A 13,824-nucleotide genomic window follows, 5' to 3' on the forward strand; every position below is an offset into this window, starting at 1 on the left:
CAATGAACTGAAACTCACCATAAAGCCTTTTAAAGCCAAGTGGAGCAACAATGTTTTTTTCTCAATAATGTGCACTTTATTTAATAAAGCAATTTATTACAGTTCAGAAATGATGCCCTACTCTGAAAATAACACATTCATCTTTGATAATATTATATTTTGTACAATGTGTTTCAGATATAGTGTTGCATAATTTTTCAGATGTTACTTTGACTTTTTGTCCTCTGTGGAAACACTGAAAACCTCTACACTTGTGAAGAGCAGAGTCCAGGTGTGTTTTGATATCTTAGGGATACCCAGTTGTACATCCACTGAGTGGCCGGAAAAGCCTGGTTCTCTAACACCCGTTTATTGGCTCGATGTATACGGATCACTGTAACACAGGCCCACATTCTTTAAATGTTTGCCCTTCACAGAAAATAGTGCTGACATTTTCCCCAGGATGAATAATTACTGTAGACACAGTTGACTGTCTGGTTTATATCTCAATTGTGACTTATTGACAATTTCTCTTAGCAGCTTCTAACATATGAACATCAGCAGAAGCTTTATTATGGAAAGAAATATGACATTTAAGACCCACATTAACGATGTGATTTGTCAGAGGAGAAACACTGACAAACATCCCAATTCTTAAAGAGATACTTCACCTTTTGAGTATAAAGTTCTCACCACCTTCAGGCTTAAAAGGTGGCTCTGAGAAGTTTATTGGTTTGTTTGTTGAACCAAAATTGGCAGCTGTGTTTAACAAGTTTTCATTCTGAAATTAAGAATCAACAAGTCCATAAAAACCTCTCAAATGGCAACATTTATTTTTCTCTCAGCACCTGCATGCTCAGTAAGTTACAAACACAGATTGTTTAGCATAGCAGATAATTTCAGACTGTATGACAGTTTAAACATGCCCTGTGTGAGGCTCAATTCGTTGGCTTTCTATTTCCTTTTCCATATCTCTGTATATGTGCAGGGATGGACTGGGATTAAAAAACAGCGCTGGACTTTGACTAGGCCCGGCCCAAAGCAATCGGCACGCGGAAACTCAACAACAACAACAACAATAACGCCTGGCATGACTGTCACAATAATATATTAATATTAAAAATAAATAAATGAATTAAAATAATAATCTATTCCATGCTATCTTAAAATGAATTTATTACTTAATAATCTTAATTAATTTATGTAGTAATTAATCTAACCACACAAATAATAATACCTCATTTTAAGCACAACATATTTCTTCATATTAGCTACTACTGCATGTGGCATTTTACAGCTAAAATGTTTAAGTTTAGCTGTTTTAACTACTGTAATCATTATTTCATTTCATTTTTTGCATTGTGCAGTGCAACACAAACTGGGTATAGATAAAAATGTAGCAACCTGAATAACATCTCCTAACATCAGCCCTAGCAAGTAACTCTCTTTCTTCCTCTCTCATGTTCCATACTTACTTGCCCGGTATCTGTCCTTCATCATCACAGGTGGCCCTATCATGTTGAGGCTGCACAGCTGTCGGGCTCACTTCTTCACTCAATTGGATGCTGCTAATATTAAACTGAACTTGTGCTCCAGTGGTGCTGCTGAACGTTTCAGTTAGTTTGTGACAGCTGCTATTACTTCTTCTTCTCCTTAATTGGCGGGCACGGCCGGGACAGCTGGCATCCAACTTAAAGGTGCATTGCTGCCACCTACCGTACTGGAGTGTGAAGCAGTAGATAAGCAGGGGGAAAAAAACAGGTGATGACTGCGTGGCGGGTGGTGGGCCGGCCCGCCGGCCGTCCTGGAGTACCGGCCGTTCCGTGATTCTCCAGATCACACAGATGGCCAGTCCGCCCCTGTATATGTGGCATCCTTAGCTGGGGAAAAAACGGAGAGCTCCAGAGAAGCCAGCTAAGCAGGTAGAAGTACATTTTAAGTCTTTGAAGACAAAATGGATCATGAACAGGATCCATCAGCAAGGAGATGCAACCAAAGCACAAATTGTTGATCGCTGATCTGTCTAAATAGTGCACACTGTACATAATTCCAGGTGAGCTTCTGCGTGTAACAAAACATGTGCCCCGTGTGAGGCTCGAACTCACGACCTTCAGATTATGAGACTGACGCGCTGCCTACTGCGCCAACGAGGCATAAAGCAAACCATAAAATCGGTGGTTCTACACAGACTAGTGTTTCAACATTACCCTCAGGTCCCTTTGGTGTTTCAGATTTTCTTCGCTCTGGTGTGTTAACTCCACTGTTTTCTAACAGTCCAAAGTATAGAAGTGTGGAGCACAGAGGGTGGGGCGACAAACAAACGTTTCAATGCAAGGTGTGTTTTTATAACAACATTATATATGCACATACACATGCTACATTGAAGCATGAAGTCTGATGTGTACAGGAAAACCCACTCATACTGACCAATATCTTAATTTTGACTCAATCCACCTTTTAGGAGAAAAAAAATCTGACTGATTGTTTGGTGCCACATGAAATTCAATCTGGAGTTTGCACACAGTATTTTATTTTGAAAATTGACCAGATTCTCTATGCCGTTTCTGACTTCCTGCCAGTGCTATCAGCTTAGCTTTGTGCTGTTTGACACGTGTGAGTCAAAGCTTTCGTCAAAAATAGACCAGCCGCATTTTCATTCATTTTCTGCACAGAGCAGAGCGGAGAGACGCTTCTGAGACTCACTGCAGCGCTTCTGGTGGAATTTATAACATTGCCTTGAACGGTGCAATCAACTATGGCGGCAGACCCTGAACGTGTTGTGGGCATGCCCAGTGGAAATTGGAGGTAAAATTGTGTAGGATGTAGTGGCATCCAGCACTGAAGTTGCAGTTTGCAACAAACTGAATACCGCTCACCTTCAAAGTGTGTAGGAATAAACACGGTGGCTGTGAAACTCTGGCCCTTTCTAGAGCCAGTGTTTGGTTTGTCTATTTTGTAGAAACACCGTGGTTCCACATGTCGGAGTCTGTAGAAGAGGGCCTGCTCCCTCTGTAGATAAAAACAGCTCATTCTAAGAAAACAAAATCACAGAAATGCTTATTTTCAATGACACAAAACATTCAAACACAATTCAAAATGTATTTTAATTGCAACCTTTGAGGTTTTTTTCAGGTTGTGTCTTCCCTACTGCTGTACTTGTCCACTACTATCATCAACATTGCTATATAAATATCCATAATTATTTTATTGACCCCTATTATTACCAAGTAAATGCAACAAAACACGTGCCCCGTGTGAGGCTCGAACTCACGACCTTCAGATTATGAGACTGACGCGCTGCCTACTGCGCCAACGAGGCCTACAAATGACCAAAAATTCATCCATAACAACCACCGATAGGGTGTTTCAGGGTGTTTTATTATTTCTGTCCGTTCACTTTTCCATTCCACCATCTATATAGTGCTCTCAGGTTAGAAAGGCAAAAAGGTTTATTTCTGTTTCATGTTGTTTTTGTTACCTTAGAACGAGCCATTTTTATCTATAGAGCAAGTCTGTCCTCTTCAGCAGAGTGTTTCTATAGTAGTCCTTTCATGTTTTTAGCGAGTTTCACAGCGATCGTAGTTTCTCCTACATGCTTGGAAGGGGAGGCTGAGACGAGCTGGTTGCACGACTTCACCGTTTGATGCCACATATACTGCACACTGGTCCTTTTAGACAATACGGTAACAGTACAGTACTAACTACATAACAAGTCTCACATAGGTATTCCAGAAAAGTGTTTCATTGGCAACTGCTCAAAAAGGGAAATATAAAACTAACTTTTGGTGTGATGTTGCTTCCAGAATTTGCTGGTATTCAGCAGAATCCATTCTAACCTTTACCAGTGCAATGTTTCCTGTATCACTGGCAGCAACAAAACCCCAAAGCATAAAAGATCCACGCCCATGCTTAACACTTAGCAAGTTGTGCTTTTCATAAAATGCTGCTCCTTTTTTCTGCAAAAGACTTCTATTTCAACTTCCTCAGTCCACTGCACATCAAGCTTCTGTAGTTGTTCTGTTGCATACTTCTGATGTTGGATTTTATGATGTGGACGCAGGTAGGGTTTTCTTCTACTAACTCGTCCATAAAGGTTTGTGCAAGCAGCTCTGGACAATGGAACTCATGAGTCTGCTAAATCTTCCTGCAGGTTTCCTGAAAGATGGCAGAAGACTGTAGAACTCTTAGGGTGCCCAAACTTTTGCATATGTTTCTTCTTTTTCTTTACTTTTGTTTAGTTCAGGGGAGACCAAACTTTTGCATACAACTGTGCACACTGCCTACTAGATACCATGAACCATTCAACACTACAACATCTGCTGGTGCCGGCGAGAATTCTACCACTGAACCACCAATGCACCCATCATAGACTACTACACCAACAACGCAGACTCTGTAGTCTTTCACAGAGGAAAGAGGTGCAGGCAAACGATTCAGTCAAAAGTTCAACTAGCTAGAAGGGGCCCAAGCATTTAAAATGATGTATTATCAAATCTGGATACAAATATACAATAACAATAATTTGATGATAATAACTGATAATTAATTTCCACCATTGTACTTTCTATGGCTAAACTCTTTAACTTCTTTTTGTGGACCACAAATCCATCTTAAAGCAGTTTCGCCATTGTCCCACTACTCTGTCTGGATGGTTCAGTGTTTATGAATGCACATCATTCCAGGCAAATGTGCACACGTAACAAAATATTTGCCCCGTGCAAGGCTCTAAGTCGTCACCTTCAGATTATGAGATCCACTGCCTAGCGCACCAGTTTTTTATTGCCAAAGTCATATGCGTTGGCAAAACTGCTGCATCCCAAGACATGCTATGCACTCCCACAACAGGTCCACAGTGACTGTGACAGGTTCCCATGGGCTGCTTGTGTTTTGTTTTGCAACTCTCTCTATGAGATATGAGAGCATCCCACCAACACTGCAGATAAATCCATGAATACACATCAAAATAAATGCCCTGTGTGAGGCTCGAACTCACGACCTTCAGATTATGAGACTGACGCGCTGCCTACTGCGCCAACAAGGCCCACAAACCTTAAAAAAATTCGTAAAATTCAAAACTTCCTTCATTTAACATTGACAAAAAGGACTGGTTATGCTTCACACTAATATGAATCATTTGTCTGCAAAAAATACACATGCAAGATGAATTAATGGTATATTACTGCATCTAATGAGGAAATTATGTTTTCTGCTCTCCTTCTCTGGTCAGATATACCAGAAAAGAGCTTTTAAACATTGGACTTTTCACTACACAAACTATAGCTTCAACTTTCATTGAGCCTGGAACTTTTCCGGAATTATTAGTTGGATCAGCAGCAGCTCTCTATGGGATTTGCCGGAGGGAAGCAAGCCGGAGCCCTCGTTAAACTGAGACAGCAGGGGTTTCATACATCAGTACACCTGGCCAATGTTCTCTGTCTGGCCAACAAGATGGATGAACTGCTCCTCCTCAACAAAACAAATACGGACTCTTACAGATCTGTCACCCTGTGCTTCACTAAAGCCTAGCTCGGTGAGCACATCCCGGATATCTCACTTCACCTGCTGGTATTTCAACTCCTCTGAGCGGACCATGTAATAGAGCTCTCAGGGACTTGTGTTAGTGAGGCCTTACAACACCTGGCTAACCAGATTTTAAAAAATCCATACTCCCTGCTCATTGTTCTCAGGGACTTTAACAGAGCAAACCTCAGACATGAACTTCCAAAATATAGACAGCATATTCAGTGAGCCACCAGGGATGCTAACATTCTGGACCACTGCTACATCACATTAAACTACGGGCCTGCCTTGACAGCACTGATTGGAGTGTTTTTGAGGCTGCAGACACAGACTTGAACGAACTCACTGACACTAACATCATATATCAGTTTTTGTGAGGACGTGTATACAACCACAAACCCTGGTTTCCAACAAAACTCAGGCAACTTCGTCAGACCAAGGAGGCCAAAAGAACAGAATCCTGTACAACCAGGCCAGAAACACACTGACAAAGGTGGTCAAAGCAAAAACTGCATCAGTGTGGAGAGACCTGCAGCAGAACATCACAAACTACAGGAGACCAATCCCCCTAGACTGTGGAGAATCATCAACTGGCTGAGGAGCTGAATGTGTTTTATTGTAGATTTGAAACACCCATTCACACCCCTGCCCTGCTCCAACATCAAACAGCTACCTACACCCCCTGCCACCCCTCCCCTATGACCCTCCACTTATACTCAAGATCTGTGAAGAGGATGTGTGTCAGCTCTTTCAAAGACAGAAGATCAGGAAGGCACCAGGAACAGACACAGTGTCACCATCCTGCCTGAAGATCTGTGCTGACCAACTGGCTCCCAACTTTACACAGATCATTAACAAATCACTTGAGTTGTGTGGAGTTCCTGCCTACTTCAAATGCTCCACCAACATCCTGGTCCCCAAAAAAGTCCTCCATCACAGGACTAAATGACTATAGGCTTGTCGCCCTGACATCTGTAGTCATGGAGTCCTTACAGGCCCCTTGCTGGACCCCTTTCAGTTCAGTCAATGGATGATGCAATCAACTGGGGACTGCACTATATCCTGCAACACCTGGGCCCTCCAGGGACATATGCAAGAATCATGTTTGTGAACTTCAGCTCAGCATTCAACACCATCATCCCGGACGTCTTTCAAACCAAACAGACAGTGACGAGTCTGCAACAAGATGGGAGGTTGAACAGCTGTCCCTCTGGCGTGGTCAGGACAGAAACAGATTACAGCGGACAACAAGGACTGCAGAAAGGATCATTGGCGTCAACCTCCCTTTCATTCAGGACCTGTACTTGTCCAGAGTCAAGGAAACATCACAGCAGATCAATTTCACCCTTCACACAACCTGTTCCAACTCTTTTCCTCTGGTAGCCGTACAGAGCACTGTACAGTTTCTACCCACAAGCCATCACCCTGATGAACAGTGAACTGCCCTGTACAATAACCCTAGGACTGTAAAATTCACTGAACCTGAAAACTATTATTTTGGTGATTCTAATTCATCTACCAAAGCTGTGCTTGATACATGATTTCAGTTCAGTTCACCGACTCTAGTCTTCTGACATGTCTTCAAAAGCCTTTACTACGAAACAGGATTTGGGATAAACAAGGTAACTGGCCCAATCACAGATCTCTGCATCAGTGTTTATATTCCCAACATGGACCAATATGAAAAAGTAAATGCTTGTGGAAACATATTACAATAACTAAGATTATCCAGCAGTGCACTGTGACTAACAATGCTGCAAGAAAGAAAACAACTCTCAGTGATATGAACACAATGACATAAAACATAAAATACAGAAATGTCAAGAAATGTAACAACCATCTCACTAATGGTTACAACTATAAACCAGAATTATATATATATTATATACATGTCAGGCTCCACGTCATAGGGTGTACAGTGGTCTAACTGTATTAGTTTAATCAATTAATGGTTATCATAATTTATAATTATCAAAAGATAATAGAAAATGACTTTAATTAATATTAAACATCATTGGGGCACCACCCTTGAATAAGGTAAACAATAACCAATAATCGATTGATCAGTCTCACACTAAACTATTAATTCAGAAGTCAGATTAATAATTAAATTAATAACTACAACCAAAATCTTTATTAATAACTAAAGTGGGAGCTCTGGTATCAGCCACTCTTATACAAAATTAAATAGGGCAGCATATAAAAAACACAAGCATTTATTAAAGAGATATAATAAAAGCAAACAGAGGAAAATACACTATATACAATCTAACTTAATGGAACTAAGCTAGAGGAAAAGGTGTGTGTGTGTGTGCGCATTGGGGGTTGCGTGCCAGAAAAGGTGTGGTTCTGAAGTCCAAACTGTCTCTGCTGTGCGATGTCTGCTGGCGCAGGTAGCAAGAGGAAGGGCGTTTTGCTCGCTGCTCTGCAGAGTTAACGACTCAGCATTAACGTCGCGTTGCTTAGGTAAAGTCAGCTGGCAGACATTCTGTTTAAAGCTACAGCTGTTGACTCCCGTTTGCGGTGCGCTGGCCAGGGACTGCAGGAAAAAGCAGGCTCTCATGCCGTGCTATAATCCTTTGTCGTGTGTCATCGGCGAGTCGGACCGCACCAAGGTCCAAAACTCTGGATGACAGGTCTGGGGTCCGAGGGAATCTGACCAATGAAGGGCCAGTGTTTGGGTGTTTATTGCTTTCATGCCACACCTTGGCCACATTCTTGGCCCCCTGCTGACGGGTCTGTGAACTGGCGGGCCCTTTTCTTTGTCTTTAGTCACTACGAGCAGGCTTTATTGCTTACATAAGAGCCTCACTGTGGTAATGACCATTTCTTTGTTTAAACACACGGTCACATCCCAACATCCCCCCTTTGGTCCAGTTAAACACTTCAAATGAACAAGTTAATGTTTAAAGGTCTCCTTAGATCCCAACATATACAAAGTGACAACAACACACAACCATGTTCTGAAAAGACACACTACAAATACAAACACTAAGAAAAAGTTTTTCAAAAGCTTGTTAACATTTGAATTTTGGTGGTCCAAGCCCTAAAACATAGTTGCATTGGCCGGGAATCGAACCCGGGCCTCCCGCGTGGCAGGCGAGAATTCTACCACTGAACCACCAATGCTCACATGACCCATTTTTTGACACGTCATCAACGAATCTGGAAAGATTTGTGTACACACTTTTGATGGTGGGATGTTTGGTTATTAACTCTGTTCCTACCGTACAATGTGCCCTGAACTCTGAAAGGCGACTGTTTTTGTTTCTTCTGTGATATCCTTCCAGCTCTGTGGCCCTTCACAGAGAAACTCAAGTGCTAATGTAGTTTTTCCCTTCAATCAAAAAGGTGGCTCAATTGTATGCAGTCATGGAACTAATTTCTACTGCTATAAGCGATGGAGGTGGAGGCTCCTCTCATGTCCTGGATTGTTACCTACCTGACTGGCAGAGCACAGAATGTGTGCCTGTGAAACTGTGTGTCCGACAGAGTGGTTAGCAACACCGGGGCCTGCAGGGAACTGTCCTTTCTCCATTCATCTTCACCCTGTACACCACAGACTTCAACACTACCACGACCACACAGAGTCCTGTCATCTGCAGAAGCTTTCTGATGATTCGGCTGTGGTGGGGTTTATCAGCAGGGGTGTTAAGACTGAGTACAGGACTGTGGTGGATGACTTTTTCACATGGTATGAGCAGATCCATCCGCAGCTCAATGTGACACCAACCCGACGGCCGACCGTCGGCAGAAAAGCAGTCGGACTGATCAGTAGGCTCCCGTCTCCCCGAGTCGGTCACGTTCTGCGCGTGTGCGAGGCGTAATACCTCCCCATAACAGCGGGCGGTGCTAGTCTGTGTTGTTGCCCCAAAAAAAAATTAAAACAGGAAATGACGGATCACTCTAGACCTAGTAAGCACAGAGCACGCTGTCGTCAGTCAGTGTTTTCATCAGAGTGTTGATAGTAGTCAAGAAGGATCGTTATTGTCATTACTCGCTGAACGGAAAATACGAAGGCTAATAATAACAAGATACTGGCGTTGGTGTAGTACGTTTACCATCGTCACTTCCGGTTTTCTTGTTCACTCACTGATTCTTCAGTCAAGGGCTAGCACTCCACCAATCAGATTGGTCATTGAGGCCGACGGCCACTGGACGATTCTATATGTCAAATCGGCCAAAATGAACGCTGAGACTTTGTCTGACTGTCCGACGGCCGATAATCGGGTTGGTGTGTCCGGGCCTTAAGGAACTGGTTGTGGACCTGAGGAAAGCCAAGGCCCCATGACCCCTGTTTCCATCCAGGGGATCAGTGTAGACACTGTGGAGGACACTAAAGCCCTCTACAGGAAGGGTCAAAGCCATGTCTATTTTCTGAGACGGCTGAGGTCTTTCAACATATGCTGGACCATGCTAAGGATGTTTGTGATGATTCCAGATGTCTGTGGTGGCCAGTGCTATCCTGTTGTCTGCTGGGGCAGCAAGTTAAGGGTAGCAGACGCTAACAGACTCAATAAACAGATCCGCAAGGCTAGTGACGCTGTGGGAGTGGAGCTAGACTCTTTGACAGCAGTGTCAGAGAGGAGGATGCTGTCCAGGATTCATGCAATCTTGGACAATGTCTCTGACCCACTCCACAATGAACTGGTCAAACACAGGAGTACTCATTCCGCCAGGATGCACCATGCTGATCATGATGGCTTTCTCAAGTTGTGAGTCTTACATTGGTTTTGTGACTTTTATATTTGTGTCTTTTATTTTTGTGTTCTGACTTTTACATTGGAGTTGTAAGCATACCCGAAAAGGATGTTGCATTGGCCGGGAATCGAACCCGGGCCTCCCGCGTGGCAGGCGAGAATTCTACCACTGAACCACCAATGCTCACATGACCCATTTATTTGACACGTCATCAACGAATCTGAAAAGATTTGTGTATACGCTCACTTTTGATAGTGGGATGTTTGGCTATTAACTCTGTTCCTACCGTACAATGTGCCCTGAACTGAAAAGTAATTGTTTTTGTTTCTTCTGTGATATCCTTCCAGCTCTGTGGCCCTTCACAGAGGAACTCAAGTGCTAATGTAGTTTTTCCCTTCAATCAAAAAGGTGGCTCAATTGTATGCAGTCATGGAACTAATTTCTACTGCTATAAGCGATGGAGGTGGATGCTCCTCTCATGTCCTGGATTGTTACCTACCTGACTGGCAGAGCACAGAATGTGTGCCTGTGAAACTGTGTGTCAGACAGAGTGGTTAGCAACACCGGGGCCTGCAGGGAACTGTCCTTTCTCCATTCATCTTCACCCTGTACACCACAGACTTCAACACTACCACGACCACACAGAGTCCTGTCATCTGCAGAAGCTTTCTGATGATTTGGCTATGGTGGGGTTTATCGTTAACTAAAAAGGGGGGGGGGGGGGGGGGAAAAAGGGGGGGTTGGTTGGGGTTTTCCTTCCCCTCCCCTCACCCAAAAATGATAAAAAAGGCAAAAAAGGGGGGGGGGGGGGGGTGGTTTTTTTGGTGGGGGGGGATAAATAGGGGTTGGTTTGTGGGGGGGGGGGGTTTTTTTTTTTTTTTAAAAAAAAAAAAAAAGGAAATAAGGGTTAATTAAATGGGGAGTTTTTTTTTTTTTTTTTTTTTTTTTTTTGGGTTTTTAGGTTTTTTTTGGTTTTTTTTTTTTGGTTTAGTGATATTAAAAAGGGTATGGGGTTGGGGGGTTTGTTTTTTTTTTTTTTTTTTTTTTTTTTTTTTTTTTTTTTTTTTTTTTTTTTTGGGGGGATTTTTAATTTGGTTTTGGGGGGGGGGGGGGGGGTTGGGGGTTTTTTTTTTATTAAAAAGGGGAATTGGGGTTTGTGTGTGGGGGGGGGGGGGGGGGGGGGGGGGGGGGGGGGGGGGGTGGGGGGTGGGGGGGGGGGGGGGGGGAAGGGGGGGGGCCTTTTTCTTTTTTTTTTTTTGGGGGGTAGGGGGGAGGGGGGGGGGGAGTAAAAAATGTTTTAGGGGGGGGGAAGGGATTTTTTTTTTTTTTGGGGGGGTGGGTTTTTTTTTTTTTTTTTGGGTTTTTTAGGGTGTTTTGTGGTTTTTTTGTTGGGTGGGGGGGGGGGGGGGGTGTTTTTTTTTTTTGTGGGGGGGGGGGGGGGGGGGGGGGGGGGGGAAAATGAAAAAAAAAAAAAAAAGGGGGGGGGGGGGGGGGGGGGGGGGGGGGGGGGTTTTTGGATTTTTGGGGGGGGGGGGGGGGGGGGGGGGGGGGTTTAAAAATTTTTTGAAATTTTTTAATAACCCACACCACAAAAAAATGGAAAGGGAAATTCCCCAGGAGGAAGGATGCATTTTGTTGATGTTTTTTTTTTTGAAGTGTTTTATTTTGTTGTGTGTTTTTTTTTTTTGTGTTACATTTGAGCTGTAAGCATACCCGAAAAGGATGTTGCATTGGCCGGGAATCGAACCCGGGCCTCCCGCGTGGCAGGCGAGAATTCTACCACTGAACCACCAATGCTCACATGACCTGGTTTTTCTACCCAATCTTTCGAAATTGACGGGCTAACGCTGAGCCACACGGAATACCGGGAGTGCAGTCTGATGTGTTTCACTGAGACATGGCTGCACAGGGACATTATGGACCAGAACGTCTCCATGGATGGCTTCTACACCGTCCGGACCAGGATTGTACCGAGAGCGGTAAGCAGAAAGGCAGGGGGCTTGCCATTCTAGTTAAAAACAGATGGTGTAATCCCGGTCACATCACCATTAAAGTACAGCTCTGTGGCCCGGATGTTGAACTGCTGGCGGTTGGACTCCATCTATATCATCTACAGAGAGAGATCCCGCACGTCATTATCGTCGTCGTGTACATTCTCCCTCTGCAAACCCAACATCTGCCTGCAGCATCATACACAACACCATCTCCAAACTACAGACTCAACACCCCAGTGCCCTGATCATCATGTTGGGAGACTTTAATCACGTCACCATGGATAGAGTTCTGCCGACTTTTAAACAGTATGTGAGCTGTCCTACCAGAGAACAGAGGACCCTGGACCTGTTGTATGCTAACATTAAGGTCAGATCACAACCTGGTTCACCTTAAACCCTGCTATGTGCCTCTGGTGAAGAGGCTGTGTGGACCAGGCCAATGAACTGAAACTATTTTTCAACAGGTTTGATACTGCAGCCCCTCCCCCACAAGACTCTGCTGCTGGCGGCCCACCAACAACTGCCACTCTACCTCCCCCTCCTTAAGCGCTCGGTATACTCGCCGTTCTCAACCTGTCGCACGACAATGTGATGTCACGGGAGTGCCGTAACTATTTATACTTGCGCTGGTGGTCACGACACTAGTTGCAGTCTTCTCCTGAACAGAGGTGTCCCTACTGAGGAAAGGCTACCGACTTTGCTATTTCTACGCACTAGAAGAAGAAGAAAAAGGGTTTTTTTTTTACATTTGTGTTGTGACTTCTACATCCGTGTTGTGATTTCAATTTGTGTTGTGACTTTTTCATTTGAGAGTTAAGTATTTCATTTGTGTTGTGACTTTTCTATTTGTGTTTTGACATTTTGATTTGTGTTAGGGACTTTTATGTTAATATTTAAAGACCAAACCCACCAAACAACCTACAAAAAGATTGTTTAAGATTGTTGTGTCTTAAATTTGTGTTGTGACTTTTACATATGTATATTGACTTTTTCATTTTTGTTGTGACTTAAATTTGTGTTGTGACTTTTGCAATCGTGTTGTGATTTTTTCATTCCTCTTGACTTTTTCATTCATGTTGTGACTTTTTCATTTGAGTTGTGAGTTTGTCATTGGTGTTGTGAGTTTGTCATTGGTGTTGTGACTTTTTCATGCCTGTTGACTTTTTCATTTGTGTTGTGACTTTTTCCGATTGTTTTGAGACTTAAATTTCTGTTGTGACTTTTACATCTGCGTTGTGACTTAAATTTGTGTTGACTTTTTCATTTCATTTTTACTTTTGAGTTGTAAGTATTTCATTTGTGTTGGGACTTTTTCATTCCTGTTGGGACTTTTTCATTCCTGTTGGGACTTTTCTATTCGTCTTTTGACATTTTTATCTGTGTTGTGGACTTTTATGTTAATGTTGAAAGACCAAACCCAGCAAACAACCTACAAAAATTCTCTCAGTGTACAAAAATGGTGTTAGTTAAGCCTTTCAGTACGACATTCCCTAAAAGGACGTTGCATTGGCCGGGAATCGAACCCGGGCCTCCCGCGTGGCAGGCGAGAATTCTACCACTGAACCACCAATGCTCACATGACCTGTTTTTTTTACCCAATGATGCGAAATCTGATCTGAAAAGATTGTTC

General features: G+C 43.2%; 7 non-coding genes across 7 annotated transcripts; all 7 read right to left on the minus strand.

Moving 5' to 3' along the window:
- Positions 1-2,059: 2,059 nt before the first annotated feature.
- On the minus strand, positions 2,060-2,132 carry trnam-cau (transfer RNA methionine (anticodon CAU)). The gene has a single exon. It is a non-coding gene; the product is annotated as a tRNA-Met (tRNA).
- A 1,093-nt stretch (positions 2,133-3,225) lies between these two features.
- trnam-cau (transfer RNA methionine (anticodon CAU)) lies at positions 3,226-3,298 on the minus strand. Its single transcript has one exon. It is a non-coding gene; the product is annotated as a tRNA-Met (tRNA).
- Positions 3,299-4,947: 1,649 nt separating this feature from the next.
- Positions 4,948-5,020, minus strand: trnam-cau (transfer RNA methionine (anticodon CAU)). The gene has a single exon. It is a non-coding gene; the product is annotated as a tRNA-Met (tRNA).
- A 3,537-nt stretch (positions 5,021-8,557) lies between these two features.
- trnag-gcc (transfer RNA glycine (anticodon GCC)) lies at positions 8,558-8,628 on the minus strand. The gene has a single exon. It is a non-coding gene; the product is annotated as a tRNA-Gly (tRNA).
- A 1,684-nt stretch (positions 8,629-10,312) lies between these two features.
- trnag-gcc (transfer RNA glycine (anticodon GCC)) lies at positions 10,313-10,383 on the minus strand. The gene has a single exon. It is a non-coding gene; the product is annotated as a tRNA-Gly (tRNA).
- Positions 10,384-11,926: 1,543 nt separating this feature from the next.
- On the minus strand, positions 11,927-11,997 carry trnag-gcc (transfer RNA glycine (anticodon GCC)). The gene has a single exon. It is a non-coding gene; the product is annotated as a tRNA-Gly (tRNA).
- Positions 11,998-13,696: 1,699 nt separating this feature from the next.
- Positions 13,697-13,767, minus strand: trnag-gcc (transfer RNA glycine (anticodon GCC)). Its single transcript has one exon. It is a non-coding gene; the product is annotated as a tRNA-Gly (tRNA).
- Positions 13,768-13,824: the final 57 nt, after the last annotated feature.

Source organism: Dicentrarchus labrax, unplaced genomic scaffold (genome assembly GCF_905237075.1).
Source record: "Dicentrarchus labrax unplaced genomic scaffold, dlabrax2021, whole genome shotgun sequence".
Classification (NCBI taxonomy): domain Eukaryota; kingdom Metazoa; phylum Chordata; class Actinopteri; family Moronidae; genus Dicentrarchus; species Dicentrarchus labrax.